Source organism: Macrobrachium nipponense, chromosome 11 (assembly GCF_015104395.2).
Source record: "Macrobrachium nipponense isolate FS-2020 chromosome 11, ASM1510439v2, whole genome shotgun sequence".
In the NCBI taxonomy this organism is placed as follows: Eukaryota; Metazoa; Arthropoda; class Malacostraca; order Decapoda; family Palaemonidae; genus Macrobrachium; species Macrobrachium nipponense.
Genome location: NC_061087.1, coordinates 88042554 through 88070053, shown reverse-complemented (window position 1 = coordinate 88070053; position 27500 = coordinate 88042554). Strand labels below are relative to the sequence as shown.

Here is a 27500-nt window from a genome sequence, read left to right as displayed (position 1 = left end):
GTAGTGCCATCAGTGTACTTCACGCGGTGCACGGTACGCGTACATTTTAGGGTCTTTGCAGCTTTCCCTAGACCCTTAGCTGCAACCCCTTTCATTCCTTTTACTGTACCTCCTTTCATATTCTCTTTCTTCCATCTTTTTTCTACCCCCTTCTTACAATTTTGTCAACAGTATTTTCAGTGCTGAATGGCTTTATAGGTTCCAGCACTTGGCTTTTGACCCAAATTTCATATTCATAATCATACATTATTGCGTTGAAATGCAACGCCAAAAGCATAGCCGATGAAGCACCACCCATCTTGTTAAAATTTAATTAATCCACGATCCACTTATATGGGTCTTTTAAAAAGTCTTTTTATGTCTTGTGTATATAATTTGCCATCAAAAAGAAGTCCTTGATATATATTTTTAGTTTAATATAAAATCTATGCAGCATTTCAGAATAGTGTCCATTATTATACTAATAATGAAGCTGTAAGTTATGAAACCATAAGCTACAGCAAGAGTGAAATGATTATGACCTTTGTTGTGTCGTGAAATAATTATGGGCAAAAATAGAAATAAACTGAAAGCATTCAGACTTTGTTTATGCTGCACAGTAGTCTTCGGACGCTATTGAAGTTCATGTTTTATGCTTTATTTTTTTTTATTTAAATGAAAACATCAAAAATTATATTGAAGTGCTGGCATTAGTATTCAAAGCGTAGCTCTTAATTTTGTGTGTGTGTATGAGAGAGAGAGAGAGAGAGAGAGAGGAGAGAGAGAGAGAGAGAGAGAGAGAGGCGAGAGAGAGAGAGGTCGAACAGAACACCGGAGCAGAAGAGGAGATAGAGAGAGAAGAGAGAGGTGAGAGTTTTGCGAGAAGAGAGGAGTAGAGGTGCTATTTGCATTAGTGAGTTTTTGTTTTGATAATTATCTCACAGTAATAACAGTTGACGTTCATAAACGTAAACTATTGATCCGTATTTTTCCCTTTTTCATTTTCCTTTCGGCAGTTTTCTACAAATTCTGTACGGGACAGAAGATGGATATAGGATTGTTTTAAAGAAAAAGAAACTGGGTTATAAATTGTTTTAATAGTGAATTGTGATTGTTTTACTGAAACATGTCTAACTAATGTGCTTTTTCACTTTACCATGGTTATCATTTTCTTAACTGCAGTAGAAGATAGTATTATTTTGATACAGAATGGTTGCCGCTAGGATTCCGTAGAAGAACAGAAACCGGAATAATGGTAGACATTTTAGTGCCGATATGACCATATAATGCTGTAACTGCTATTATTTTAGATGAAGCCAGTTCTTGTTCCTAGAGCAGCTCTCTCTCTCTCTCTCTCTCTCTCTCTCTCTTCTCTCTCTCTCTCTCTCTCTCTCTCTCTCATACTAGGTCAGTATATTGGCCGTCTCATTGTAAGCCAGTTAATGATGAAATTCGTTTAAAATGGTCTCTTGAGTGTTTCATCATCTGCCTCACCAGGAATTTCCCGTTCAAAAAAAAAAAGACCTCCCTTCTAGCCTTTTGAGATATCTTTTTAACTCCCTTTATTTCTTTGTAAAGTATATGAATTGTTACTCAGCATCCACTTCTTTCGACTCACATGCACACAGTCTCCATAAAATCCGATGAAGACTTTCCTTCCCGTCATTTTTATTTTGGTCGCTCCGTGATCGTGGAATCTTTTAAGGCATTCGGCCATGTTTAGCATTGATGCTTCTTGAGCCAAACTCCTTGGTCATGACTCGTGTCTTCTTTCCTTTCTAATGCTGTACTACTTTTTGCCTATAGCTTTTTCGTTTGTTTCTGTTGCTGGCACATCATCTGTATCTTTGCCTGTCTGATGTGTGTAGGGCGATGTGTCGTTTGGCAACTTTTTTTTTTCACCATTAATAGCAACTCTCGATTTTAGTCACTAATTTGTCTTCAAGATTGTAACTGTGGATTTTTTCATGTATCCATTTCAATTTAATTTTGCTTTGTTGCCCACTTCGAATTTTAGTCACTAATTTGTCTTCAAGATTGTACTGGGAGATCATGTATCATTTCATTTAATTTTGCTTTGTTGCAACTCGATTTTAGTCACTAATTTGTCTTCAAGATTGCCTATTCTGGGGGGGAGATCATATTATTTCATTTTATTTTGCTGTTGCAACTCGATTTTAGTCACTAATTTGTCTTCAAGATTGTACTGGGAGATCATGTATCATTTCATTTAATTTTGCTTTGTTGCAACTCTCGATTTTAGTCACTAATTTGGCTTCAAGATTGTATTGGGAGATCATGTATCATTTTATTTAATTTTGCTTTGCCTTTATTCCTGCTTTGATTCTTCCAAAATTATCAAGGTTTATGAGCTTTATCCATTACTCATATGTTTATCGGTATTTATAGGAAGGAATCAAGTATTTTGCTCTTGCTTGTGCTTTGTTCTCTGACTTTCCACGTAAAGTAGCCAGAATTTAATTTTTCCTTGAAATTGTAAAATAATTCCATTCTGATTAGTTAATTGTAAAGCGTAAAGCTCTCCTTTATTTTGAAATCCAGTGTATGCTACGCTTAGTAACACACACACGCGCGCGCGCACACACACACACACACACACACACACACACACACACACACACACACACACACACTTTATATACTTAAATCTACCTGCTGAAATTTAGTTGCCGACTGTCACTTATTAATGAAGTATACTCGACTTTATATCTTACCGTATCATTACCATATTTAGCAGCTGTCGAAGTGGTATTTCGTCAACATAAATTGCAGTAATTTTATATCCTTGGAATTTCTCTCCTGCGTTACGGTTTTACGGTGACTCATCATGGCAAAACTTTTACTGTTTCTCCTCCTATTTCCTTTCATATTGTTGGTCGCTTCCTTGGCTTTGACATTGAGCTTTGTAGCTCTGGCGTCTTTGTTGTAGAATCATGCTTAGCATTCATCAGTTATTTCTTCTTTCCTGTTGATGCGGTATTGAGATTTGTATATCGGGAGTGTTTTTTTTTTTTTTTTTTTTGTGGGGGGGGGCATGGAGGGGGGCTGGGGGTGGGGGGAGCGCTTTTGGCCTGAAGGGAAAAAGTATGAAGAAAGAAACTACGCAACGAATATAATATAGAACAACAAACCCTTTTATTCAATAAGAAAATATTTCTGGAATTCGGAGGGGAGAAAAAATTGCCTTTTTATTTTATTTATTTTTTTTTTTTTAGGATACTCCAGTCTCGTCACCATTATCTTATGCACCGTTTCCACATTAGGGTATCTGAGGAATGTGGCCAGAAATTCGATCAGTCTGCCCCCCGAAGAATAGATAATTCTGTTTAGAGTACCTCGGTCTATTTTCGCTCTGCGGTTATATTTGAACATTTCACCAGGATCCGGCTGAAGTAATGCCCCAGATAAGTGTCTTGCCTACGAAAATATTGACAGAAGAAAGTGTTTGTGCAGCGTTGTTTATTCAGGGGTAATTGCAACCGAAAGGGTGAAACAATTTCCCCCACCTGGGTTTTCAGTAATATTTGGTGAAAATATATTAAAAGAAAAAGCGCCTCTGTGGCGTGATCGGTATGGCCTTGGTCTGGCACCTCGGTGGCCGCGAGTTCGATTCTTGGGCATTCCACTGAGTGGTTAGAGATGTGTATTTCTGGTGACAGAAGTTCACTCTCGACGTGGTTCGGAAGTCACGCAAAGCCGTTGGTCCCGTTGCTGGACAACCACTGGTTCCATGCAATGTAAAGACTCTATACAAACAAAAACAAATGGTATTGAATTCAGGGTGGTATCTGAAGAATTGTTCGTATGTGGGAATCCATTGCTCTCGCTTAAATACAAGCTGAGCCAAAGTGATAGTGTTTCTCTTCCATACATTTATATCATGCGTCAGCAATGCTTGAAACTCGCATCAACGTCACTGGACACATTAATATTCCAATTTTATGGAAGTTGGCTTGGGCCGTCTGAGGAACTATAGAATTCAAGGTTTTGGTTAACTGTATACATTTTATATATATATATATATATATATATATATATAATATATATATATTATCAATCGTTTGACGTTTTCCTACAGCTGTGGTGAATGTGACCTGTAGATTTATTCTCTCTCTATATTAAACACTCGTGTAAAATATGTTTGAAAAATACATACATAATCAGGTCCTATACTTAACCCCCAAAAAAACAGTTATTCTATAGTTCCTGAGACGCCCCAACCCACCTTCCATAAAATTGGAATATTTACGTGTTCAGGTGTGTATATATATATATATATATCTATATAAATATATATATATATATATATATATTATATATATATATATATATGTGTGTGTGTGTGTGTGTGTGTGTGTGTGTGTGTGTGTGTGTAAGAATGGAGATAAATTGCAATCCGTTCCATGTCAGAATTTTCCTAAGTACAACAGGTGATATAAATGATGCGAGTCGTATCCGGACTGTAATGCGTCTCAGTCGAGTTCAGTGTCCTAACCGGGATGCAAGATCCACATGTCGGTCGGACATTTTTATTGATTTTCCCTCTCTTTTGAGTCGTCTTTCCATCTTTATGTCTCTATGAAGGTGTTTTTAACCCCCCCCCCCCACCCTCCCCCCCTCCCCACATAGGTTGTTGGTATATGAAAGTTTATGTCGGGCACTATTTTAGGGCGAGATGATGAAATCATGAAACTTGTTGCGACAGAACTTTTTGACTCACATCGGGATCGAACACAGGTCTTTTCGAGTGAAAAGGAAAGGGTGCTACTACCAGTCGAAACACTTTGAAAGACCTGGGTTCGATCGCGATATGAGTCAGAAATTTATTTCTGTTCCACGCGTGATTGTGTATTGATTACTTCTGTGTTGTGACATGTATAGAATCTAATGCGTCACTTTTAACGAGATTCTTATGTAATTGTAACGCCCAAAATGCTCTTTTAACTTCTCGAATTCTTTACACTTTTTGGATACGAGTGTCACTGCAAAGCCTGATGTCCAAATACAAGAATAAGAAGTTATTCTGACGGCTATAGTAGGATTCGAACTCGTATCCATATTATCAGAACGAGGTCACGTAGCCGATGTGACCACAATTTTTATCGGAGAAAATTGGGATTTTTCGATGAAAGAACTGCATGTTTAAATTCTCTCTCTCTCTCCTCTCTCTCTCTCTCTCTCTCTCTCTGTCGGACCCCGCTTTCTTATCATCATCCTCCATCTCTGCCACGACCTTTTGTGGTTCTTCTGCTGTCATTTAGAAGGATGACTCGAGCTTGGAATGCTGGGATATGACGGAAGAGTATCTCGTTCAACCTTTTCGTTCCTTATCATTCTTCATTTTCTTCGTAAACTAAGCATCGGCTTCTCTGTCATGCTTCCTTGTCTGTCTGCGTTGGTGAGCATTTTTATGTCACTAGTATTCTTCGTTCGTTCCTTGAATTAAAGAGGATTTTTTTCCTTAGTTATTAATAATTTTAATAATTTTTTTTCCTATTTTATTAAAAAGTAATTTTGTTTGTTTGTTTATTATTATTATTATTATTATTATTATTATTATTATTATTATTATTATTATTATTATATTTTTGCCTTTCTGTGTATTAATAACTGTCTTCCATTTTTTATTATTCTTTCGTTCGTTGCAGGATTCCGAGACGATTGGTTTTCTCTTATTTATTCTCTTATTTTTTTTTTATTTCCATTCCTTACCAGTCTTCGGAAGTTTCCTATACGAAACCCCATAATTTCCTTCAAGTCTCATTCTTCATCATATTTCATTTGTTCCCCGAATTCAAAATTGGCTTCTCGCTTACACATCCCTTTTCAGTAATTCATTTGTTCCTGAAAACTAAAATTGCTGGTTTCTCGTTCATGGTTATTTATCAGTCGTCTTTTTTGTCGCTGAAGATAATTGATTTTATTACTAATCGCTTCTTCTATTCTGTATTATTTAATAGAGGTTCTTTAGCTTTATTGACTTGTTCGCTTATTTTTCTTCCTTCATTCTCAAGTCCGGTTCGCCTATTCTTCTCCCTTCATTCTCAAGTCTGGTTCGCTAATTCGTCTCCATTCTCAAATCCGGTTCCTAGTCTTCTCCCTTCAATCTGAAATCCGGTTCGATTATTCTTCTCCCTTCATTCTCAAGTCCCGTTCGATTATTCTTCTCCCTTCATTCTGAAGTCCCGTTCGCCTATTCTTCTCCCTGCATTCTCAATTCCAGTTCGCTTATTCTTCTCCCTTCATTCTGAAGTCCGGTAACCTTTCGACCCATTCTTCTCTCTATCATTCTTCATAATTGCCAAAAACTGATCATGAGTGACTTTTCGCAAACTGATCAGTCCTAGATTAGGGCGAAATACCATTACAGTGATTTTTTCCTCTCTCTCTCTCCAGTGCAAGTTCACCTGATAAAGTTCAGTGGGTGCCCTTTCTCAATGGGCCAAGTCACCCTCTGTCGCAACTACTCCACTTTGGACGGTTTTCTCTGTCGTTGTCCATCGTTCGATGAAATAGGAGGCAGTGATAATCGGAGTAAAGGAATAATAAAATAGGAGGCAATGGTAATCAGAATAAAGGAAGACAGTAATTGGTGTATTGGGTGGGTTAGTGTTTCAAAACTGCGGACGGTATTAATGGAAGCCCAGCGAGAGATTCATGGATTAATTGTCATAGCACAGCATTATTCCGTGTTTTTGGTTTTGGTTAGTTCGAGGTAAGTAGAGCCAGGAAAAATACAGATTACCAAGAATTTGATTATTATATATATAATAATAATTATATATATAACAATTTATTATATAATAGGAATGTGATATATAATATATATATAACATTATATCTATATATATATAACTCGTACTATATATGATTATAATAGTATATATATATATATAATATATAATATATATGTGGTGGTTGTGTATATATATATATAATAATATATAATATATATATAATATATAATATACGTTATATCTATATGTTTGTATTATATAATATATATATTTATACTATTATTATATGTGTGTGTGTGGTGTGTGTGTGTGTGTGTGTGTGTGTATATAGTTTTCAATACTAATATGTGTGGTGGTTTTTTGTGTGTGTGTATATATTATAATATTAATATATATATTGGTATATATATATTAATATACGTGTGTATATATATATGATACATATATATATATATAAAATATATATATAATATATATATATATCCTATATATATATATACCGTGTGTGTAATATATTAATGTACATCTTATATAAAATATTTATATATATATATATATATATCTACGGGTAGTGGTGTAATATATATGTTCTCAATATATATATATATATCATATATCATATCTATATTATAATATACGTGTGTGTATATATATAATGGATATACATAATTATATATAATATATTATATATAGATAATATATCTATCTATCGTATAAATATATATATATATAATATATTATTATATATAGATATATATATGTGTGTGTGTGTGTCTATTATATATATATATATATATATATTATATAATATATATATATTACGTTATATATATATGTGTATATATATATATAATATTATATATAGATATGTGTGGGGTGTGTGTGTGTGTGTGTGTGTGTGTGTATATCTGTTTCAATTACTATATGTGTGTGTTTTTTTGTTCGTGTGTATATATATATATATATATAGTATGATTATATATATATATATATATAGTGTGTGTGTAGGTTGTAATATATATATCTATATATATATATTATATAATAGTAATATATACGTGTGAATGATATATATTATGTGCATGTGTTATATATTATATGTAATAATAGGTATATATTATAATATATAATATATAAGTACGTGTGTTATACTTATGGTGTTAATATATATGTTATATATATATATCTATATATATATATATAGATATATATATATATATATAACGTATATATATATATATATACAAAAATCTCAAAACGCATTCCTGAAGTGCATTCTTAGCCATGCAGGAAAATAATGTTGTATAGAAATTTATGCGTTTGTCATAGAAGACTTCTTCACCACGATATAATTTACAGTCCCAAATGACGGAAAATTTAGAAAGGCGTGCTAGAGTGCCTAGGAATATGGAGGTATAATTGAAGTCTACTGTTAATATATTGCCCATTTACTTCCTATATCTCTGTCGCTGCATTGAAGTCCCTTGAGCATTCATGCCTATCCGTTATGCTTTATAAGGTCATTGCCTTCTGCGTTTGGATCAGGCGTGAAACCCTTAAGTCTCCTCTCTCTCTCTCTCTCTCTCTCTCTCTCTCTCTCTCTCTCTCTCTCTCTCTCTCTCTCTCTCTCTTTTTTCGATATTGCTCTCTCACTCTGTCGCCCATAATTACTAATTGCTTCGAGCACTTTTGCTCTTCTAATTCATTCTTGGAGTCACCCTCTCTCTCTCTCTCTCTCTCTCTCTCTCTCTCTCTCTCTCTCTCTCTCTCTCTCTCTCTCTCTCTCAAGTGTGTAGGCTTTGCTCCATGCAAATAACGCCAGTTGTGATTGGAGGAAATTGCCCGTGAGAAAAAGTGACTCGTCCACCTTTCGGAATTTCCTTTCTAAGGGAAATGACAAGCACTGGCATTTGCATGTTTACCCGGGGAAGGGGGGGGGGAGAACTGGGAAAATTGACTATGAGAGAGAGAGAGAGAGAGAGAGAGAGAGAGAGAGAGAGATTCGAAGAATTGAAATGAGATAATGACAGGAAGGGTACTGGAGGAATTTTCTTGGATAGAGAGATCTAATGGAATTGAGAGAGAGAGAGAGAGAGAGAGAGAGAGAGAGAGAGAGAGAGAGAGAGAGAGAGTTAATAAAGGTAATAATCATATGAGAGATCAGTTAGAAAATTCAGGTAGATAAGCAGATGAATGATTAAATGGGAAAATCAATTATAAGAAAGGAAACTCTTGAGATTGACATCGGTAAATAGATAGCTTGAGGAAGAGATTACAAAATAGTCATATTGATAAATCTGCACTCTCAAAATATTTCTGTGTGAAGAAATGGACACAGCAATTATATTTCCTAATAGTTTTTCGTCCGAACAAGGTCATTCTGCGTAATGTAGGTCTCAGTTATGCTTGCCTTAAGGCTGTGAGAAATAATGAATGGAGAGAGAGAGAGAGAGAGAGAGAGAGAGAGAGAGAGAGAGAGAGAGTGGGGAACGTTGATGAGGAGAGAAAGAGAATTCGATAGATAGATAGTTCTGGGAGGAACGATGAAGAATAATCAGATGAGTGAGACACAACACTTAGAAAACACAGAGAATTAACTAAAATAGAGACAGAAAATTATTACTTGTCAACTTAACCAATTTACGTTTTCGACTTTCATGTAGAATATAGTTAGCATTTGAATGTTGCACTATTTATTTATTACTTCAAAAAAGCACTATTTATTTATTACTTCAAAAAGGAATTGCTGTCCCTCTCCAGTGATGTTTAAGCCTTTTTTGTATTTTCGTTTTCTCTCTCTCTCTCTCTCCTCTCCTCTCTCTTCCGGCTCCTCTCTCTCTCTCTATCATCTCTCTCGCTCTCTCTCTCTCTCTCTCTCTCTCTCTCTCTCTCTCTCTCTCTCTCTCTCTCTCTCTCTCTCTCACATATTTCATTTTTTATTTCCACTTTGGCTGTTTGCCCCGTCATTAAATTTTGTCGGTGTGTTCCCATGGCCTTGACATTCACGCTGGGAGATGAGTTCTTTTGATTGTTCAACAGCGTTAATTAGTTGCTATTGACCGCATTCATGAATGGCGGCTTAGATGTCAAAGGTTGGAGCATTATACTCCGCCCGATAGCGAGAATAGAGTGGATGCGCCATTTCTAGGAGTATTCTAGGTTTTAAATCAGGGTTTGTTAAAGCTGTTTTTGTTATTGAATTACGTATTACATTTGCGTCGATGCATTTCATGGTTTATTTCAAGTATAGCATTGCATTCCTGCTTTACTGAAGGTCATGTATTTTCTTCATAGAACGACATTTTCTTTTTGTTTATCATTTTAATTTAGACTCGAGTTGTTTACACTTTTGATAGGACTGTGTTATGTTTATTTATCTTTTTGTGTAGTAGTTATGTTAGTAGTTGCTGGAATTACAAAAACAATACTTGAATTAGTTGCAGTTTTGATATTTGTTTCAATAGATTAGATGATTAATTGACCGGTATTGTGTGTGAGATTAAATAACTCTAAGAAAAATTTGTTGGAAATGAGCAGCGTTCGAAGGCACGAGTCTCATATTAGCAGGGGAAACGCGCCAAAATATGGATGTGAAAAAGCGTGGCAATGGAATAATCTGATATAAGGGTGAAAGGTAAAAAAAAATGTAATGTTCTGACAAACAAAACTGCAGTTTCCTTTCGCGATGAAGAGAACATTTTCATGGGATGTTCATTACTGATTAAACAAGTGAAACGGGTAATTCAATATTTTCTGAAAAATGCAGGGCGTCCAATTTGTTCCTTCAGCAAGAAAGCGTACTGAATTTATATCACGATTTCGGACCTACTTTGTTACAAAATATTTAATGTATTCAAACTTTTTCGAGTCAAAACATTGTTTTGTCATGATTCAGGTATATCTAAACCGTATTTTCTTGAGATATAGGAATATTTTTATGCAGATACCGTACAGGTTTTGTCAGTAGGGCAGCTGACATATGTTTGAATTATTTTTCTTCTCTCTCTCTCTCTCTCTCTCTCTCTCTCTCTCTCTCTCTCTCTCTCTCTCTCTCTCTCTCTCGTTATCAGCTGGTATATGTTCGAGAACCCCCAGAACTGGCTTTCAATGACTCCCTCTTAATTACAGGTGAAACGAGATACCCTGGTGATACAGGTGATAGGACCGTTGAGGCAGGTAATGTTTAATGTGGTGTGATTCTCTCTTATTGTGTCTGGTGGTACCAAAGTCCTATTGTATTTGTTGAACTGGTCTTTCCTAAAGGTTTTTGCTTTTAATTTAATTACGGCGCAGATTGACTGGGCGAAAATTAAATCTGTAAACAGTATTTACATTGTTAAGGTTTATCAGTGGCGTTTGATTTTGATGGTAGTCTGTTTGTTGTCAGTATTGGCAATAGTTTTGGCAATAATGATAGTAAAATATTTGTAGTTACTGTTCTTTCAGCATGAGCAGACCGAATTTAATTGTATAGATGAGAAGTCAGATGAACCTGATTGGTTTGTAAGTTTTTCATGCTTCACATTGACCGATGATGGCTTTGGCTCTGCAGGTTATCAAATGAAGCGTCGTTGATCGTCACACTCAATTTAGAGTTATCAGAAAGGAATGAGATAATCTAAGCACTTATCAGGGGAGTAATTGAGGCCGCAAAGATATAGATCTGGATGTATTTTATGAGTGCTTTCCTTACTATGGCAAGTCAATTACCCAGGCTACACAGTGAGGAAGAGCAAGTCTAATCACAGAACCAACTTATTCAACAGCATGATGGTGCTCCATAGAGGTACGGGATTGTTTTGTGCTTCCACCATAGAAATGGCCTGTGTAGTGCTGGGTTAGGAGTTTTTTTTTCTGATTACTTTCGTTTTAGGGACTTTAAAAGCTTCCCTTTTCTTCTCGTTTTTTATTTATTGTTTTTCTTAGATAGATTTCTTGTTTATGGTGCCTTTGAAGTAAAAGCTTCTTATCTTGGTCTGTTTTTGTTCATAATTCTGACTCGTGTAAAACGATCTTTTTTGAATGCATAGTCATGGAAGCAGATTTATTTGGGTTCTGTGTTTTGCGACTTTCACATTTTAGAAAACCTAAAAAAAAAGATTTATTCATATTTCATTACCTGACAACAACATTAAAGACGATTTAACAAACTCCTTGTAGGAACGTACTTGTGTGTTCTGACATCTAACAGAAGGAATACTGCCCTCAACAATACTAGCATTTTTTTTATTAATACATCTTAGAAGCTAAACATGTAAGATATATTGCAAGCTGCCGATTTGCTTAGATGGTATTGTAAAACGATCTCACGCACGTATTATACCTCTCCGTGACTCTCCCACATCTACGTGTTCACGCTAAAGGAAGTTCAGCTTATTACTGTTCAGACATCTGGATACATCTGGATACTTAAGCTTTTCATGATATGCAGAATCCCATGATGAAAAGGCAAATCCTAATGCCCGTATTCAGCCCAGGCTGATTGACAAAATAAAAGGTTGGGGTTGGACGCCGTCGGGGAGCGAATAGTGGTACTTTTTTTTCCCTCCCCAAAGGAGCGTAATAGGAGGAAAACGGAAGAAGTTAAAGGAAATCCAAAACTTAGTTATTAATGAAATGTGATGACTTTAATCAGAACAGGTGCTAATCCTATAAATGTCATGATCATTAATATTGTTCGCCCGACTTACTCTGTTGGATTACTGCTTTGCTTATTACTTTATGTATCCTCAGGGACATACTCGAGAATATGATTTTTTCCCCTTTGACGTAAATGACCATGAAAGTGCACACTGTTAAGGAAACGTATTTGCATTTCTGTTGGTTGATTTGGCATTGTGTAAAATTTTTTATGTAAGTTGTGGTTGTATCTTCATGTCAAGGACTTTTTTCTTTGTTATTTTATGTTTTTGCATATTCTCATTCTTGTGAAGAGCAGTTGTATTAAACCATATATCCGAATTGCATGTGCGTGCGTTCATTTTGTTATGGAGTGATAATTCACATAAAATAGTGCCTTGATCCTATATATACATATACGTATATTGTATGTTCGACAGTATTTTATTCTTTGTCTATTTCTGTAACACCCCTTCTTATTATGAAGTATATGTAAGTTTTAGAGAGGAAATTGAAGTTCTCAAAAAAAAAAAAAGATAAAAAATCATTTTCTCCTTCCAGAATACGTGACGGGGCACACAGCAATCCATTTAGCGCAAACGTGTTCAGTACAAGCGACCGACTGCAAGTCATTTGAGTAATCTGGGCTTGTTTGATATATCTTTTCACGTCTGGGTCAACGAGTTCTTGATCTCGGAGTGCGCGGATATATCGCTTTCATGCAACGTGATGGGTTTCTTTTTTTCCTCTCTACTTTTTCTCATTTTTTATTTTACATTTTTCATTTTTGTAGGTCTCTCGGTTGTGGGGTAATGATGTTCATGGTACTTATAGATTGACCCTAAATTTTTTTTTTTTTTTTTCAATTTTTGATCATTTGGAGCGTTGCTTTTTTTTTCCCCGAACATTTTCTCCTTGCTTCAATTATAGGCAAGAGTATATCTGGATGTGAAAACGAATTATCATTGTACTATTTTATTTTTTTTCCGTGGAAATATTTCTTATACCCAAGGTATTTATTGGGAAAGAAATATGCTTTATGTAAAGGTCTTGTGATAAAAATACGGCAAATAAAGTTCTTTGGAAGTATTTTCACAAAACAGAAACCTTAAGTGTCTCCCTAGTCAAAAATCCTTTCGAGCTCCTCTCTGAACATTTAGCCCTGAAACACGTTTTTCCTTTTTTGTTTTTTCTTCTTTCTGTACTGTGTCTCAAGTATTTTGCTGTGTCAACCTCTCAGCTTTGAAGCGTTTTATTTACTTTAGAGGCTCGTGGGAGCTCTTGACGTCCTCATTTTAAAGGACAAGTCTGTGTTGATTTTTACCCATATCCAAGCCTGTTTTGGACTGTGTTTTCTTGTTCGTCTTGTGTCGCTTTTACAGGAGCAAGTGTACGTATACGTGTACACACGAACGCACTATGTACACAATTTTGTAATTGGCAACTTTCTTCTGTTTCACCTTAAAAAATGAAGACCAATGGCGACGCCTTTCACTCGGTAGTGGGTGTAGGAAAACATTTTGACCGAAGCAACATTTGCAGCAGAGTTGCTCAGTTATTCATTTATTTCGATACAGCTATTTTTCTCCTTACTGTCTGTCTAGGAATTCAAATGCGATTCAGTCACTTTATTCACCAACATGCACACGCGCCCATATAGTAAGTGAGGTCTTACGTCACTCGCCCTTGAAGCAATGATGAAAGTAGCAGCTGCTAATCCTCCACAGAATTAGAATTGAATGCTGTTGAAACTGAGGCGAGTGGACTCTGTAAACACTGTCGGGATTTTGAACCGAGTGGTATTAGCTGCATAAAGGAATTCGGGTCAACCCAGTAACGGGTGAAAAAGATGTTAAAATGTGTTTTATTTTATTGTGGAAATGAGGAAAATTGTTAAGTACAGGGCTATGCAGTGTGTTTGTGTGTGAGTGTGTGTGAGTGTGTGTTCATTCCCATATAAAGGAGACAGGACCAGAAAGCGAGAAAACGAAGTCTGAAACAGGGTCGGATGTGAGTCAAAACTCACACAGATTTGTCTTGTAAAGCGAGGATGGCCAGAGAGCATATAAAAACAAGACCATATACATAATAAAACGAAGATCAGTACTCTCCGAGATTTGCTAACAACTAACTGGAAGCATTAACCCCAAAATTAATCCACATTGATCTTTGATTGTACCATGGAAAAAACTGGGACGGAAGCCAGCTGCAGTCGTATTTTATCCTAAGAGAATACCTTTAGATTGTAGACGCTTGCCTTCATAAATGTCCGAGCTTCTTTTTTTTTTTATACAAGGTTTGTGTGTTTATGACACGAAAATAACTTTCCGAGAAGGGTTTGTTTCTGTAGAAAGAATAGTGCTGTCAGTGCATCTTACTTGACGCACTGTAGGCGTTACTAAAGGTTATTTGCAGCATCTCTCTGCACCCTAACTGCACCCACTTTTTAGCTTATTGCTGTACCTCCGTTCGTACTTCTTTCGTCCGTCTAGCTGTCCAACCACTCCAACTCCGTCTTTCCAGTGTAAGCTCTGAATGGCTAAAAGTGCCCAAACCCTTGCTTGGCTTTATAGCCAAATTGTCATAAATCAAATCTGGGTGTTGTTGGATTGTTAAATGTCAACTAAACCATGGAGGGGATTTTTTTTATTATTATTTGTAAGTTAGCATGATCGCATACAAAGTCTTGTATATTATTTTCAATGAAATTCTTACCGATGATCGACCTTGTGACTGACAAATTACTAGATTTCTTTACTATCAATTTTGGAGACAATAAACCGTGTGCCGGTTTGGGGGGGGGGGGGGGGGGTGTGTCTGGCTCAGCCTAGTTTCCATGATTGATCCAGACTTAAGAAACTGAAACACTTCGTTGTCACCGTACATGTTAGTAAAAAAAATTTTTTTTTGCTGATCACTTACCTAAAAGAAAGTCAGACCTTTGACTATAGTAAACAAATTTTGCTGATCACCTCCTTTAAAAGAAAGTCAGACCTTTGGCTGTCTCCACTTAACTTGCAAGATTTCCTTTGGATCACGACAGCTAATCGTTTCTGGTCCATAGAAATCGATGCTCGTAATGTTTTTACTTTGGCCGTGGTTTGCATTCTCTTAATTACCTTTTCTAACATTCTGTCTGCGTTTAATCATTAGAAAAGACATCATCATGTAGTTAATTAGTTGAAATTATATTAACTAACTTACCCAGCACTGCCTCCAAGAATGATACTGCTTCACTACACTGTTGACAGACTACATGTATGTGTGCTAATATTAGCATCTTAATTTTTAGCCTCTGAGCAGTGTAAGTAAACGGAAGGCACAGTCCTTACAAAATGGGACAGCAACATTTCCGAGCCTTAGGGAACGTTTAGAATGACTGTTATTGTTTTTTTTCTGCTAGGAAAATCTCTGAAATTTAGGTGATTTATACCTAAAACTTTATGGTATATATATATATATATATATATATATATATATATATATATATATATATAATGTGTATGTATGTATATATGTATAAGCGAAAACCACAGGAAAAATAATAGGCAGACATTCGAGGTACAAATGAGATAAAGTTGAAAAGAAGGTTACAAGAGAAACAAAAAGTAACCAGTAGATTCTACACACACACACACACACATACCATGTTGTTCAAAGATAGTCTAATTTGGTCAGCCACGTATGCATACCTCCCCGAAGACAAACATTTCCTTGTCACTGGTGTGACGCAGAATCTCAGTCTCTACATATAAATTCCTCCCGGAGGTATTGGAGCGTAAAAGCAAAGGAGATAGATCTTTCACATGCCCTTGGGATCGGTATTTTGTTTTACATATTCATTGAGTTTTTTCCTCAGAACCAGCGATCAGATGTCCGATCGGTGAAAGGCATTTAAAAAAAGAAAAAAAAATGCTTTTGCAACATGATGATATGCAAAGTTCTTAGTGTTTAAGAATATTGTGAAAGATTGCATTGTGTGATAGGTGTCGTCTTTTGTGTGTAATGCGTCGCGTGGGTTATGTTTACAAGGTGTAGGTGACTGGTACGGTTCTTTCTTGTTCAGATGTCTTTATGTTTACTTATGATGATTTATTTTATTTTTTAATCATAAGTGAAAAATAATCCATTAGCGATAAACATACATACGTAGATTATCTCTTCATAAGTGAGTTCTGGTGTAAAAGAAACTTATTTGGCATAGTATTTCAACTTAATTTGTTATTTCGGTCAGTACTTATAACTCGGGTTTGGTTGTAAAGAAACTTATTTGGCATAGTATTTCAACATTAATTTAGTTATCGAGTCAGGTACTTAAATAACTCGAAAGCCTGTTCATAAATACTGTTTTACATAAAACCATTTAATTCCATTTTTATCCAAAATCAAATCTTTTAATATTTCGAAATATTTCTCTCCAAATATACATTTACGAAATATTGCAATGCAAATTTACATTTACATGTATTTATCACCAGCTCCTTTCACCGAGTCATTTTTTTCTCGCCTCTGCTTCCTCCAATTCGAAAGAATTTTCATGGAAATATATGAAATGTCTCTTGGAGGCTTTTGAAAATTTGCGTAGCCTCGATTCCAGGTACAGTGACTATAAAAAAATGAATAAATAAAAAAAACAAACGTGACCTGGATTGACGCGGCTCCATTTCATATTTTTATTAGATAAACATAGAAGGAGACAGGATATCTGATGATTGGTGAGAAATCACCTTTTGGAAGACATTTTTCACTCATCGTCATTTTTTAAATTTTATTTTCTCGCTTCATCCATGCGTCGGCCCCGAACGATGGACTGACCAACACGTACTTAATTGATGGCTTAGCTAACATAGATGACATGGGATTAGATGAGCGTCCAGATTGTATCAGACTCCCTTGGTATCAAATCCAGGGCACCTCGACAAGAAACCGATTGGGATACCTGTATAATACGAGTAAAGAGAGAAGGGGGGGGGTAGTCTTGTCATAGGAGCGGGTGGAGGCATTTTGTGTACGTCTTTTAGTTATGTCTAGTACTTAAGCTTAGGCTTTACATATTTACCAAACGTATTGTGTTCCTTTATATATGTGCTTGCATTAGATGCCATTAGTTATCGTCTATTATGATATGTTTATTGTCGTCAGGTATTTACAGCTCTGTATTATATATATATATATATATAATATATATATATATATATGCATACATATTCATATAGTATGTATATATAAGCACACATATATATAAATGTATGTATACACACACACAGATATATAAAGTTCGAGATTAAGGGAATGTGAAACTCTATAATTCGGGCAAAATACTTCGGCTGAAGTATATTGCCCATACATTACCTTTGTGTATGTGGGCGCATACTATTATGTTTTAAAATGAAGGGTAGTGAGGACTGTGGAGGGATAAATATGTTTAGCACATGTGACAATACATATTACTAACAGATGTATATATATATATATATATATGAGATATATATATATATATATATATATATATATATATATATAGATTTTTTTTCCTTTCTTTTTTTTTTGGCCTAAACGATTTATGTCGACATCCTACATTTTGATAAGTAAGCTGCAATCTTCGTCGTGTTTGTGTGTGTTCATCGTTATTTATTTGTCACTTTTATCTGTGTATTACTCTTTTTCATCTTCGTCGCTGTCAGTTGAACATACGTGCGTTGTATTTTATGGAAATTTACGTAGCAAGTTAATGTCGGTGTAGGCGCGCACTGTGTGGCTATGTGTATATTTTCGATAATGATATGTAAGGAAATCCCTTTATCTCGATGACATAAATGTGATGAACTTGCGTTTGATATTGCGAGATAAAATGCACCAGAAAATGCTCCAGGAAAACTCTTTTTATTGTTGCAATGTTTGTCTTGTATTGTTGCAAGTGCGTTGTCAATCTTGTCGGCAGTGGGAAGTCCTAACTGTGTCTCAAAGATATGGGGAGAGCGAGGTTTATAGAGAGCACACGCTGTTGGGAGTCGCTGTCGGCCATACTTACGAATCCACTTCAGCGGGTTAACACATTACCCAGGAAATGCGGGGCCAGTGACCTAGATTTTCCGGTCCTGTTGCTGCCATGAGCATTGTCGTCGTAAATATCTTTTACTCTTGTAGGGGTCGAGTTTTTTTTTTTTTTTTTTTTTCCACGTCACTGATTTTATGGCTAAAGATCAGGCTATCTGTAAGAGGCTTTGTTGACTTTGTAAGTCACTGTCAGAAAAAGCAGTTCTTCTTCTTCTTCTTCTTAATAAAGAAAACTATTGTGCCAGCGTTGTCTGTCCGTCTGCACTTTTCACGTCCTCCCTCAGATCTTGAAAACTGAGGCTAGAGGGCTGCAAATTGGTATTTTGATCATCCACCCTCCAATTATCAAACATACTAAATAGCAGCCCTCTAGCCTCAGTCATTATTTATTTTATTCAAGAAAATGACCCATAGACGTGTGTCCGGCAACGATACAAGGCCAGGCCACCACCGGGCCACGGTTAAAGTTTCGTGGGCCTCACTTCATGCAGCATTAGACAGAGACCAACGATAGATAGATCGATTTTCGGTGGCCTTGCCCTTGATTATACGACGCACAGAAAACTCGATTGCGCCGAAGAAACTTGGGCGTATGTTGTACGTGTTATTTTCATCCTGCAAATGCCAAGCTTGTTAAGATGAGGTCAGGAGTTACATAAACACGGATAATACTTGTAATTTATTAATGTGTGACTTTCCTTGCATTGAAAGCCTGATCATAGCGCTTCACGCAAAGGCCTGTTATGTTGTACTGCATCACAGGTGGTGACAAAAAGCTTCTCTCGTTTAAGTCCAAATTCTTTCTTTTCAGGTGAGCGTGACGGATGATAATTGTGAGGTTGTTAAGTACCAGGAGTAGTTTTTTTTTTGTTTCTTCTTCTTCGTGTGACGTTGGCACTTTCGAAAGGTTGTCCAGGCATATCTAAGGTATGTATGTGACTTGTAACATTTTTATAAGAATTTTTTTTGATATAGAAATCCCATGGACGTTTGCATGAAAAGAGCTTTCTCAGAGTTCATCCAACAATTTCAACGAAGCGTTCATCCCTTGCTCTTGCGTAGCAGAACTTTCGTTCAGTATATTTATATTGCAGAGCATTTATTTGTCAGTGCTAAAGTGTTCATCGTACACTTGTATAACAAACCTTCTTGGAAACTCTTGAGCAAAACGTTCATCTCGTAGAGAAAAGCTAAGTGTAATATTTCTGAAAAAAAAGGTACGTTTAGTTTCTGCATTTAGTTCCGTTCATAAATAGCTCTACATATATTTCAGTTTATAACTGGGAAGTACGTATTGTATTTCAGTTTCTATTGCTGTTGCAATAGATCAGCAGTAAAGGAATTAAAATTCTTGTCATTATATAATATATATATATATATATATATATATATATATATATATATATATATATATATATATATATATATATGTATATATATATATATATATATTTGTATGTATACATATATATTATATATATATATGTATATAATGTATTTATTTATATAACATACTTTGGTCGTTTGATAGAAATGATTTGATAGGGATGACACCTCTGAATAGCTAAAACTTATGTAATTACTAATCTTCAGTATTGTAATGCCCACAACACTGCGGTCAGTATCATATCGTGAATGAAAGAAAGACTTTCCTCCATTTATTTGGCCAAAGACATGAAAAAGGATATATGTCTTAAGAAAAATTTAGTTACAACGTAAGTCTCTACGCGCACATTTAGCGTATTTATTTTTCAGAGGTGCTAGCTTGTAACTTTTTCTCAAGTCCCTCGTTGGACGAGTGGTTTACGTGGCCGCCATCCGATTTGGTAGCCGTGAGTTCGACTCCCTGCTCTGCCAACGTGAAATCAGAAGAATTTTTTTCTGGTGATTAAAAATTCGTTTCTCAATATAATGTGGTTCGTGATCCCACAATAAGCTGTAGGTCCTGTTGCTAGGTAACCAATTGGTTCCTAAAAATATTTAATCCTTCGAGCCAGCCCTAGGAGAGCTGCTAATCAGCTCAGTAGCCTGGTTAAACTAAGATATACTTAGTTTATACGATAGATAAGATTATTAATTAACTAAGATGTATTGATATTAAGATGAAAGCTGGCACTTCGCAAAGTACTGCATGGTCGGTTAGGCTCTTCAACCCATAATCATAATTACTATAGTAGATTCACATCAACCGTGCATTTGATGTCTAGGCCAGTCCCTTCATCAGATGCACGGGTGATGTGAATCTACTAGAGTTTTACCATGTGGTTGCGTGCGAGTGGTTAATCAAAGTACGGGATGAGAGAATTATATTGATAGTGCACACCTCCTAACCTTATTTGACCCTGTGCAAGTAAATAGGCCTACTAAGGTCGTCTGGTTGTTGTAAATACACACTGATCAGTGTTTTTTTTTTTCTTCTTGCAAATAAAGAATGTTATATATGAAATATATCGTTGACCTGTGATGTTTGTGTATACTCGTTGTTTATGAAAGGTAGTTTTCAGTGTTGAAATACATTTGACGGAATTATATATATATATATATATAATATATAGTATATATATATATATATATATATAATATATATATGTGTGTGTGTGTGTGTGTGTGTATGTATGTATGTGTATGTATGTATGTTTGTATGTATATGTGTGAGCGCGCATGCCCTTTCAAAATATAAGCTGGACCATGAAGCATTAACTAAAGAAGCGATACGTCTTCGTCGATGTAAATATATTGAAGCTTACACGACCCGAGGAGCCGTGCCAGGTACTCATACTTTACCCTTGATGGGATGGAGAGATTTAGTGGATAACTTCATTGAAACGCTCAGTATTTATTGCTTTATTACTGCATATTTTCCATATATCTTATTGTCCACATTTTCCTTACATAAGACTGTTGGAATGTTAAGAAAGGCTACCTTTGTATAGATTTTTTTTTTTCAATAATTGGCAGTTTTAAATAAAACCTACAGAATTGTCGGCCAGTTCTTCACTTATATTTCAGTTATATTTGCAGTCATTTCGTCATTCTTCGTCTTCCCGTTTAATCAACATTTCAGTTTTCAAAAAATAATATACCTAAAGGGCATGAAAAGCTGCTTTGGGTTAGAGAATGTTTCCAAAAGCGGTCGGTGAGATTTAGAAACTGCGAAAATTTCCTCAGGTTTTTGTGAGTTTCATTTTTACTTGCATTCTCTTTTCCCTTTCGGCTTGTTTTTCTTTTTCATTATGCATAAGGTGTTTTTCTTTTTCATTATGCATAAGGTACCTTTACGGCCCAAAGTAGCTGTAGAGAAACGATGATAAAAGGAACCTATGCCTCATGCATTGCAAAATAGCTGCTATTAGGAGTTCGGTTAATGGATTTGCTTTGTTTTTCTTTTCCGTATTTATAATTTGCTCTCGTTATCTGCATGTTGGTGTTGCAAGTAAACATCTGTTATTAATTCCTTAATGCAGTGAGCCAAGGGCATCATCGTGATAGCTTGCCGTTGGCTTCATGGCCTTTTAAGGTCTGTTACGAGTTTCATTAATGATCTCTCTCCTCACCATCTCGGGTCTCGGGGGGGGGGGGGGGGGGGGTCGTCTCGGAGGTCTCTCTCAGGGTCTTTCAATCAGTCTCTCTCGTCTCCCCTCCATAACCCCAAAAAAAAACTCCTCCTCCTCCTCCTCCTCCTCCCTCCTCCGCTCCTCCTCCTCCATCCTCCCTCCCTTTTTTGTAATTTTTATTTTTACAATGCAGGGGCTCTAACCACTTTAATCCGGGCTTGAGACGACATTAGTGACTTACAATCATTACACAATTTTTAATGAAACTCAGACATAAGAGAGGAGTTTTCTCGATTCATTCGACGTTCAGGTTTTAAGGAGGGAAAGTGAACTCGTCACCTCCACCATTGCAAGTCATTTTCAGATAGTAGCTACATAGTTACTGTGCGCGAATAGAATTCATTTAAAGGCTCATGTTATGGTAATCCTCTTGGTATTCGTGTACGAAGGGTTGCATGCGTACTAATAGCACATTTATTGAGTTGAACTTCGCATTTGAATATATACCTATGTTATTTTTATTGAGCCTTCAAGTTCGTATTTGCATATATACCTATGTTTTTTTTCTGTGATCCTGTTCTTTAGGGTGACTGGTGTTTTTTTTTTTCATTTAGTTTATTTATTTTTATTTATTTAATTTTTGGGGGTAAGCTGAGTGAATGAATGACTCTTACTTTCTCCTGCCATGACCGGTGATTTCATTAACTGGTTCGGAAAATGAAAACTGATCAAAAACTCGTTTGACTTACACAAATAACCAGTTGAGTGATTTGTCAGTTCAGATAGCGATAGGTCTCTCTCTCTCTCTCTCTCTCTCTCTCTCTCTCTCTCACACACACACACGCACACTTTCGCTTACTCGGCGAGTAAGCCTACAAAATACTTTGTTGTTGTTGTTCTTCTTCTTCTAGCTGTTATTGTTGGAGGGTAAGGAAACCCTCTAGAAAAGCCTGAAAAGGTCTGAAAAAGGCGTTTCGCTTTGTGTTAGAGATACAGGAATTTTAGGATAGGATATTTATGATTTATTTATTAGAATGGAAATGTAAAAAATAAAGAATGTGCATGTTAAACCGTACAGAATAATCCTTTCTAATAAGATATAGCATATTGGTTTGAAATTTCCTTGTTGAAACCACGCTCCCCTAGTAAGCTGCGGGTCGAATCACACCTTGTTTTTTGGCTGAAACTAATGCCTTTGATTCAGCTTAGGCGTGATGTAAGCAAGAAAATGAGGATGGGAAAATGATTTGAAATGGGGAAAGCAGGAGTACGGGGAGATATCCAAAGCTCGGCAGCAGAGGCAAGTAATCGGTCAAAAGACTTAGCATTCTAAGGGTAGCTGATCGTTGCTCTACGTAGATCCCAGTATTCACAGATGCTAAAGCATAATACCAGTTCACTCATCTTTCTTTTCCATTTCAGTTAGTGTTAATAACTTTTCATAGCATGTTCTTTGATTTCTTGATGAATATAACGATTTCAAACTGAATGTTTGTAGAAAAGGACCTCTCTCCCCCTTATATAGTTTTCATTTTTAGTATGTGTTCATTTTGTTTAGTTTTTGTTAGTTATTCGAAACATCCCCCAATGTATAAAAGGTTTCACCCTTTTATTTTTCATTGTTCATTCATTATATTCCGTGATGATGGATCATTTTTCAATAATGATAAATCTCTTGGTGATGTTCGTGACGCTATTCATTTTGTTTTCAATAGCTGTCATTTTCCTAGTGTTGACTAAATCCAATGTAACACGTGCTTGAGAATATCTCAAAATCCACATAAGAGGGTGAGTGAAAACCGGAACTTTCAACAAGGACTTAACTAGTTTATTCTAAAAATTTTTTTAATGTAGAATAAACTACGAAAGTACTGGTTCCAAGTCCCGGTTTTTACTCACCTTCTTACGTGGATTTTGTTTTATATGTAATATATATATATGTATATAATATATATATATATATATTATAGTTATATATTATATATATATATATATATATATATATATTAGGGCAGTTATTACATGTATTATTCAAATTGAAATTTTTCAATTAATAAATGCGTAGGTTTTTTTTCACAAGTGGTTGCTTATGATTGAAGAGCTATTGCATACGATTGAGATCAGCTATCATAGTTTATGACCGTTTTGAATCGTTAAGATTTTTACGACTCTTCTTCAGCGCCCCTTAGAGTGGGTTACTTCGAGAGAGAGAGAGAGAGAGAGAGAGAGAGAGAGAGAGACCTACTTTTCTGTTGCCCCTGTTTGAGTTCATTTCAGTTGTGTGAACCTATTCACATAGCGGATTCTTACCGAGACAAGTAATACGAATTATAGCAGATTATTATTTTTGTTGATAATGTTATGTTTTTAAGATTGCATAGAATCATTATCTTCGAAAATTTTCTGATTGCGTGGATCGATTATCTTGGTACTTATCAAACTGCTGGAGTGCTGCTGAATTGATTATCTTCATAGTTTCAGATTCTGTGGAATGATTATCTTTATAGTTATCAGATTGGGGGGAATGTCTTGGTAGTTATTAGTTTGGGAATTATCTTCGTTGTTACCAGATTGCGTGGAATGATGATCTTAGTAGTCACTAGATTGCTTGGGATGATTATCTTAGTAGTTACTAGATTGCGTGGAATGTTAGAGTTCATTAGATTGCGTGGAATGATGATCTTTGTAGTCATAAGATTGCTTGGGATGATTGCCTTAGCAGTTATGAGTGCGGGGAATGATTACCTTTTTAGTTATGATATTGCATGGAATGATTATCTTTTTAGTTATAAGATTAATGGAAGGATTATCCTAGTAGTTATTAGGTTGCAAGGAATGTTTGCGTGAAATGATTATCATTTTAGTTATAAGATTTATTGGATTATAATCTTAATAAATATGAGATTACGTGGAAAGTGTGTCACTGTTATTTTGTGGTTATGATTCTCTGTGGATTAATTTTCTTAATGGGTATAAGTTTGTTGTACTGATTATGCTAGTGTAATACTTTTTCTGAAATTTTTTTTATTGAAATGAATGACATTACTATCGATGTCAGAAGTATGTTTGGTATAATTATTTTATTGTGCATGATTGTATAAAATAGTTATCTGAGTGACTATATAGCTGCATGTAGTTATGTGTCTGCACAGTAAATTGATTATCGTCGTAGTTTGAATTGTTTATTGAGTGATAAGGTACTTTGTTTCGCTTACTCAGGGAGTAAGCCTACAAGCTACTTTGTTGATGTTGCTCTTGTTTTGTTGGGTCGGGGTATGAATGCCTAAAAAGGCCTGAAAGAGGTGTTTCGCGTTGAGTTCAAGATACAGAAATTTGAAGATAGGATATTTATGAATAATAGATTAGAATGAAAATGTTAAAAATAAATAATACGCATGTTAAATACTACAGGAAAATTATTTCTAATAAACTATAGCGTATTTTTATATTTATTTTCGTTGGTGGAACAACGCTCCATGTGACCATAGATTATAGTACGTTGCGATTTACGTTAAGTTAGAGGAATATAATCCTTGTTTCTTTAAGTAATTTATGAGATGATTTCCTTTACTAATAGGGGGTCAGTTTACTTTTGCCCACTTAATTTTTGTTGACTCATTTTCGAGTGTTTGTTTCATTCAAGCAGAAAAGAACCATAAAATTTATATATTTATTTGATAATATTTTGTTTACTAAATATTTAATATGTATTTATTCATTCATAGGCCTTACTTATCTCATCCGATATACCTTTCTTTATGTAAGAAAAGCTTATGTTCATTAATTTTTAATAAGTTGATACTAAAATGAGATTATTATTGCCCAGTGCTGCTGGAATAGTTAGTATCCTATTTATACATACACTTCATTGCCCAGCTTTCTTATGCATTACATTTATTTCTTAGTGTCTTTTTCTCTCTAAAACTTATTGAAGTAGCCTCTAATGACCCTTGTTAAGATTCAACATTTGCTTATAAAAGAAGAAAGACGATTTATAAATATGAAATCTTTTCAATCGTCCTCGTGATTATTATTATTATTATTATTATTATTATTATTATTATTATTATTATTATTATTATTATTATTATTATTATTATTATTATTATTGTTATTGTTATTATTATTATTATCATCATAATTATTATTATTATTATTATCTCAGAGTCTGTCTATACCAGTTATCATTAGCATGTATTTCATTTTGAACTGCAGTCATCTCTTTAATTGTATTTGCCTTTGAAAAGCGGAACGAACATACCTTTAATTTACGTTGCTAGGAACCTGGTATTATCATATCGAGAGAACGAACGCAAGCAAGCAAGCAAGCATCAAGTTCCTCTCGAAGCGACGTCTTTCCCAGAGCGCACCGTACCTCGGCAGCAAGGTACCTGCACCCTTGGCAGTACCTGCCGACGTGCATGTGTCGAGGCGAATGTTCCAGAAAGTGTTGAATGGGGTTCGGGAGAAAGTGTTGCCTGGGCATATAATAGCATGTGGTATAACTCGGTTGGGTTGCGGTGTTGGAGGAGGAGGTGGTAGGGGTGGTGGTGGTGGTGGAGGAAAGGGGAATGTTGGAGAGAGGGTGAAGCGATTGTGTATGAACCATCACGGTTGCATGCGGCGTGTTTGTAAGTGTGGATGAATGCAGTTGTGTGTGTGTGTGGTTGCGTTTGTTCGTGCTTGTATGTACATATGTGTGCGATTGGGTATGTGGGGCAAGAGGGTGTGGCAACTATGCGGCTGCAGCAGCATCAGCTTGGGACATGGGCGGCCTTCCTTAGCTCTCTATGTATGTCTGTGTGTGTGTGTGTGTATGTGTTCACTCCCTTCCAGCACTTCAAAGACCAGCATAGCGAAAGCCGTTTTATGTTCTTTATTATCAACATTAGTGAAGTTAAAGTTTTCTTTTTTTTTATTGCATTACCATATATTCCTAAGCCTGGTTGGTGCTTTGGTTTTTTCAAGAAGTTAAATGCTGCCGACGCGAAATTATTATTATTATTATTATTATTATTATTATTATTATTATTATTATTATTATTTTATTGTTATGATTCCCATGACAAAAGTAACTATAGAATATGGATGCCGGGTACCAACTCAAGAAAAGAGGCAACAGAATTAACCATCTGATGTTCATGGACGACATCAAGCTGTATGGTAAGAGCATCAAGGAAATAGATACCCTAATCCAGTCTGTAGGGATTGTATCTGGGGACATCAGGTATGGAGTTTGGAATAGAAAAATGCGCCTTAGTCAACATACAAAAAGGGAAACAAAGTAACAAGAACTGAAGGGATAAAGCTACCAGATGGGAGCAACATCAAACACATAGATGAGACGGGATACAAATACCTGGGAATAATGGAAGGAGGGGATATAAAACACCAAGAGATGAAGGACACGATCAGGAAAGAATATATGCAGAGACTCAAGACGATACTCAAGTCAAAATCCAATGGCGGAAATATGATAAAAGCCATAAACACATGGGCAGTGCAGTAATCAGATACAGCGCAGGAAATAGTG

The 27500-nt window shown here is 35.6% G+C and overlaps 1 protein-coding gene across 5 annotated transcripts in view; it reads left to right on the top strand.

The window, feature by feature from the left end:
* LOC135207012 (retinoic acid receptor RXR-like) overlaps positions 1-27500 on the top strand; it is a 534958-nt gene that overhangs the window by 412625 nt on the left and 94833 nt on the right. For 2 of the 5 annotated variants that reach the window (XM_064238671.1, XM_064238701.1), the window contains exon 2: positions 19225-19340. The exons of the other annotated variants lie outside the window; for them this stretch is intronic. The gene's annotated coding sequence lies outside the window, so the exon portion shown is untranslated. The remainder of the gene's footprint in view (positions 1-19224; positions 19341-27500) is intronic. 5 annotated transcript variants of the gene reach the window in all.